Here is a 6,746-nt window from a genome sequence, read left to right on the forward strand (position 1 = left end):
TCTTTCTGTGGACCAGGCACCCCAGCCTGGCCTTTCCCTTGATGATGCAGTAGAGTACCCCATCTTTCGACAAAGGGCAGACAGGAAAACCACCAGCTCAATGGGGTCTACATCATGGGCAATCACCACCAGCTGAACCTTCTTGCTCTCCACCAAGGTGGTGACTGTATTGACTCCTACTCAGAGGACAGGTGGTCTCTTAGTTGGGACGTCCCCTTTGCTAGCAGCTTTCTTCTCAGCATAAGCCAGTAGCCTTCGCTTCTTCTCCTGCTTTGTCTCTGGCCTGTACTTGTGGGTAAGCTTAAGCAACTGAGTAGCTGTTTGCCTGCCCAGGGCCTGGGGAAACTGGTTATTGGCAGTAGGTACCTTGAGCTGCTTATAGAGGATGACTTTTTGCTTCTGCAGCCTGATGTAGGTAGTGGGGACATTTGACGAAGCGTGTTAGATATCTTTTTCAACTTCTTCACTGCATAGGCTTGGCTGTCCTGGATCATGCTCTGCAGTCTGACCTTGAAATCAGAGATCTGCATGCCTGTCTCCTGGGATTAAAGGTGTGTATTACCATGCCTGGATCTAAACTTAACTAGATGAATCTTGCCCCACAGTCCCATTCCCTTAATTTGTTATTTCCGTGAACACAGGATTCAGCTCCATGTCACTTCCTGGTATATTTTATTTTATAATCAAGCTTGTAATTCACTTCCCCACCCCCAGAAAAATGTAGACATGCAATGAAAATAAGAGAAATAACTTAAATATCACCTTAAAGAGATAACACACTTGTTCTTCCAGAAGCCCCACCCTGACTCAGTAGCTTACAGACTTTACACTTATACCTGCCTGCTTTTTGAGCTCTAAGCCAAAAAGTATAATTTTTCCACTCCCTTTCTTTCTACTGTCTTTTTCCCAAAACCTTATCATACTTTTCTGGGACCTCTGAGTTTTCCCATTCTCTGAAGTCTTCTCTCCTCTTTTTTATGCAGTGGCTTAGAGAACTCTATTGCTAAACATGCTATTTTTTTGAACCTTAAATCAAAAATCATGGCTTTCTCTCTTCCTCTTCCACAACTCCTATTGTTGGCAGCTACCAAGATTTACAGCTTATCTGCTCTGTTGTTTTTCTCCCAACCTCTAAAAAAATTGTTCTTAGGCTTCTTACTGAACCTGAGCAGATTTTTGTATGTTAAATTCTTTTTATTAACGAGACCTAGAACACAACAAATGAAGTCCTAATTTCCCCCAAGTAACAGTTTTCTTTATCTAGAATGAGGTCTCTGGGGATGGTTTTTCCACAAAGTCTTAACCACTTTCGAAACCAAAGACAGAATAAAATGTCTTTCTGTACTATTTCTGTTCCATAGGCAAACATATGACATTACTTTTCTAAGTAATGTAACACTGAAAAGGGTCAAATAGAAAAACCAATATTCTGTATTATTTTCATTTTAACGAGGTCCCTATAGAAATTCATTTGTCATTGTAGATATATAACCAAGTTTTATAGCTATAACAACTATTATAACACAATTTGATTCACACTAATCAATGAGATTAATGGATGACTTAAACATATTAAAGATCAAAACACCCTCTAACTGCAGCTAACCATTGTCTTGATCAATATGGTCATTCTGGAAGTCAAGACAGACCTGTGCTTCTTATGGGCTGAATGTTGGCTGAGTGGAAGTTTCTTTATCCTTCAGACCTAAGAGCAATCACTGACACCCTTGAAAACAATCACCTATCTACAATATACTGATGAAATTTAACAGACTTTTATAATGCTTCAAACTTCATTAGAAATATGGCTACAGCAAAGTCTCTTCTCAATTGTCTCTTTCTTATGCAAGGATCTCCCCCACAGACTTCAGAAATTAAGCTCCTTTTGTGACTTCTTCAAACACAGTCTTTTTTTTCTTAACCAATAAAAAAAATAAAATGATTGCTAATGCCTAAAGTTAATGAAGACCAAAGCAATTTATAAAGTTGATATCTGAATGGATGTGATTAGCGTTTTTTCCCTGCAAGAGAAAATTGTCCTGATGTGTTTTCATTTTCTTTTTAGAGCGTGACTGTTATAGTGACTAGCAATAGAGAGTAAAAATGTCATTTTCTTCCCTGTAGAGAAAAACATAATAAATTTTTTTAATTCTTAAAAAAATATTTGTTTGTAATTTTATGATTCAATTTATAACTTCTAAATGTCAAGTATCTATAACCATCATCTCAACACTATCTTCCATTATATTTAATATTTAATAAATTAATTGTTCTTCATAGTTAAAAGATTAAACAGTATAAATGAAAGTCCTTAAGTCTCTAGAATGGAATCTCTATGTTACATCAGATACATTCACAGCCATCTATGTCCCTGTATGAGCAGGTAAATGTGTGCTTCTAGATTCTACTCAGAGTAGAGACTCTTTCTGTTACTCCCACAGTTCCCATGTGTTCTGTTCCACAGCTCTGTGACTGTGTGCTTGGGTGTCTTGGATCCAGAACAGGAACTCTGAGAGACTTTCTAGCCAGCAAAATGTGGCATGACAATAGCCCTACATACTAGGGAAACTTGCAGGACACTGAGGGGTAGCACGGTAAGGAGGTGTCAGGATGGAGTAGAGCAAAAAAGATAGGCGCTGGAAAGCAAAGCATTTGTGGGAAGGAAAGCTAGAAGCAAGAATGAATATTCTCAGAGTTGCTCCAAATGTCTGCAGATTAAGTCTGCCTTAAATTCTCATAGAGAGCTTATTTTTATTTGGGATTTTGGACAGGGCCTCAGGTAGGACAAACTGGCCTCTAACCTGCTATGCAACTGAGTGTGGTGTAAGTAAGAACAATCTCATGCACTCATTGATAAGTGGATATTAGCCCAAATGCTCGAATTACCCTAGATGCACAGAACACATGAAACTCAAGAAGGATGACCAAACTGCGAATGCTTCACTCCTTCTTTAAAAGGGGAACAAGAATACCCTTGGGAGGGAATAGGGAGGCAAAGCGTAGAACAGAGACTGAAGGAACGCCCATTCAGAGCCTGCCCCACATGTGACTCATACATATACAGCCAACAAATTAGATAAGATGGATGAAACAAAGAAGTGCAGGCTGACAGGAACTGGATGTAGATCTCTCCTGAGAGACACAGCCAGAATATGGCAAATACATAGGCGAATGCCATCATTAAACCACTGAACTGAGAACTGGACCCCCGTTTAAGGAATCAGAGAAAGGATTGAAATAGCTTGAAGGGACCTACCCCATATGGACAACAATGCCAAGCAACCAGAGCTTCCAGGGACTAAGCCACTACCCTATACATGGACTGACCCTGGTCTCCAACCACATAGGTAGCAATGAATAGCCTAGTAAGAGCACCAGTGGAAGGGGAAGCCCTTGGTCCTGCCAAGGCTGGACCCCCAGTGAACGTGATTGTTGGGGGGAGGGTGGGAAGGGGAACACCCATATAGAAGGGGAGGAGGAGGGGTTGGGGGACATTGGCCTGGAAACCAGGAAAGGTAATAACAATTGAAATGTAAATAAGAAATACCCAATTTAATAAAGATGGAGAGAAAAAAAGTAAGAACAATCTCTAAAAGCTCATATATTTGAACTCTTAATCATCAAGGGGTAGCACTACTTAGAAGTTTTAGGAGGTGTGGCCTTGTTGGGGTAGGTGTGACGTTGTTGGAGGAAGTGTGTCACAGGAGTGGGTTTGAAGTTTCAGAAGCTCAGGCCAGGCCCAGTGATATCCTCTCTCTCTCTCTCTCTCTCTCTCTCTCTCTCTCTCTCTCTCCCTGTCTCTCCTGCGGCTGCTGCTACTGTTGCATGTGGGTCCAGATGTAGAATTCTCAACTCCTTTTCCAGCACCATGTCTCCTGCCTTACACCCACGTTACCTACCCGCCATGATATTAATGGACTAAATCTCTGAAACTGTGAGCGAGCCCTCATTTAAATGCTTTCCCTCATAAGAGCTGCTTTGGTCATGGTGTCCCCTCACAGCAATAGAACATTGACTGAGATGCTAGTTTGCTTTCTACTGTTTAATGGAAATCACGACCAAAAGCAATTTGGGGGAAGAGAGGGTTTATTTGTCTTACAGGTCATATTCTGTCTGTGAGGGAAAGCAGGCAAGAATTCAAGCCAGACAGGATCCTGGAGGCAAAAACTGCGGCAAGTGCCACAGAGGAACATTGTACTGGCTCGTCCCCCAAAGGCTTACTCAGCTTGCTTTATTTATACAACCCAGGACCACCTGCCCAGGAGTGGCACTGACAATAATTGCTGGGCCCCCCACACTAGTCATTAATCAAGAAAGTACTCCCACAGACCTGCCTACAGGATAATCTAAGGGAGGCATTTTCTTAGTTGATGTTCTCTCTTACTGGATGACTCTAGTTTGCTATCAGTTTGACAAAAGCCAACAAGCAGAGTAGTGGATGATGACCTTGAATTTCTTTTTTTTTCCCCTCTCCACTTGCATTATTATTTATTTATTTATTTACATATCTTTATTTTAAAATCTTATTCCTCTCTTCTTGATGGTTTCAGTAACTAAGATAGAAGCCCCTTTTCTTCATTACCAATGATTTTCCCTCACAGACACAACTTGGGACTCCTAAAGAACACAGACAATTCTAAACCGTTCCTGTTTGACAGAATGCTCCCCAGTGTGTGGTGAGAATGAGTGCTATACGAACAATGACTGGGCCTGTGGACAGCGAGAGGGCCACTCTCTCCATGACTACTGGCAAGTGGGAACCACATGAACTGACAGAAGATATATAGCAGCATGTTCATATCCCATTCTTTCTTCTGCAGTCTTGGGATGATGGCCCCTCAATGGGCACCTGGAACTTTACTGTCTTCGATGACGTAGACGTCTACAGCTCGGGATTGCTCTGTGCTTTGGAAAACTCCATTCTGAAATCCATGGAAGACAATGGATCTTCTTTCTTCTGTGTCTGTACTTTAGGAGAGCCAGGACACCTGCAAGGAGGATCAGGAGTGCAGCAGACACAGAGGTACCAATATAGAGGTCCTTAGTGGAGATAGTGTGATTATTCCAAAGCTGATGTGAAGATGTCACAGTGGTGGTCCAAGCTGCCGGGAGAAGGAGTAGGAGACCTGAAATGAGGACTTGAGGGGGCATCATGATGGTCACCAGTACTTAGGGAAAGTGACTTCCTGTTAGTCTCTCCTTCTGGTGCTCTGTCGACCTTGAATTTCTGATCCTCCTGTTTCTACGCTTCATTCTCTGCCCTACTTCACCAATACATACTCCACTCCCAACTAGGATTACAGCCCTGTGGGAGCACAATTTTATGGTGCACTGGAGACTGAGGCTTTGTGCATGCTAGCAAGTGCTGTACCAACTGTTTCATCCTGAAAATCCCCAAACTCCTGCCTATATTTGTAATAATACTCTCCTTGTTTCATTTTCTTAAAACCTTGAAGTTGAAATTAATTTCCATTTGATTTAAGTAAAAGAAATATTACTAAAAGATGAATATTATTGGTACTTGACTATTTAAAACTGCAACCTGATAGACAAAAAAAAAAAAAAGCCTCTACTCTCCTCTGAGACCCTGTCCAGGCAGTTCAGGAGTGGTGTAGTCTTAAGCCATTTAATCCCTTTGAGCTTCCTCCGTTTTCTTAGCAGTAAAATAAGGGAAACAATTTACCATTCCAGGGATTTGAACCTTGCATATAAATCCATCATTTTTCAAACATATCATGAAGCTACAATAGACAACAGTCCCAATAGACACCTACCCTATTGGTATACTGACTGGGTTGTGTAGACTTCCTTTGATCTGTGTAGCCTTTTCTAATGTTTTCTGTCTAATCAGTTGTTCTAAATGACATAAAAGTACTAAAGTGATGAAGATTTCTTCAAACAGTAATGGACTAAATTTTCATCTTTTCTCTTCCATAAGCAGCTATAACTTCATAAGTATAAAATATCTGAGACATGAAAAATGTTTAATTTTCATATGAATTTTTTCAAAGTCTTATGATTTGTTTGTCATTCCTTTCTTTTTGTTTTCATTTGTTCATTGTTTTGTTTTTGTTTGGATTTGTTTTGTTTTAAGACAGGGTATCCTTATGTAGTCCTGGCTGTCCAGGTTTTACTAAAAACTAAAGAGCAACCTGTAGCACCTCATACATGTGAGCTTAAACACTGAAGCCATGTTCTTACCTTCCAGTTCTAAAAACATTTAGTGGAATCCAACATGCACAAACAGAAGCTAGAGAACCAAGTATAGGTGTTGGAAATTCAGAAGTGTCAATGTATAAAACTGAGAGACTGGGAGTTGCAGGTACTCCACTGAAGCAATAAAGGGAGTAAATTTCCAAAATGGCTGGCTTCTTCAGCCTCCTGACTTGAGACAAAAAGCCTGGCAGGGCTTTGGAGGTTTTTGTCTCCTGCTGCTGGATGAGCTTAAGATGTTCTAGGCTGGATCAGGACATTTTACCCCAACAGCTGACAGCCAATCAACTGTTCCTTCTTTCTTCAAACTTACCAACCTTAAATCAGAGGAGAAAATCTCCTCGAAGGCTTTAAAACCTTCATCCCTGGAAAGGAGAGTGGTCTTTTGTTTGGCTGGATTTTTTGTTTGTTTGTTTGTTTGTTTTGTTTTGTTTTTCTGTTTTCCGAGTCCCCACTCTGCTCTGCTGAGGGTCCTTTTTCTCTATGTGTCTATCGCATTTGTTTCTTTTCTTTCATCCCCAATAAATGTCTCT

At 40.8% G+C, this 6,746-nt stretch overlaps 1 pseudogene; it reads right to left on the reverse strand.

The window, feature by feature from the left end:
• Nucleotides 1-4,838: 4,838 nt before the first annotated feature.
• Nucleotides 4,839-5,154, reverse strand: Havcr1-ps1 (hepatitis A virus cellular receptor 1, pseudogene 1; annotated as a pseudogene).
• Nucleotides 5,155-6,746: the final 1,592 nt, after the last annotated feature.

Source organism: Rattus norvegicus, chromosome 4 (assembly GCF_021556685.1).
Source record: "Rattus norvegicus strain SHRSP/BbbUtx chromosome 4, alternate assembly SHRSP_T2T, whole genome shotgun sequence".
NCBI classification, from domain to species: Eukaryota; Metazoa; Chordata; class Mammalia; order Rodentia; family Muridae; genus Rattus; species Rattus norvegicus.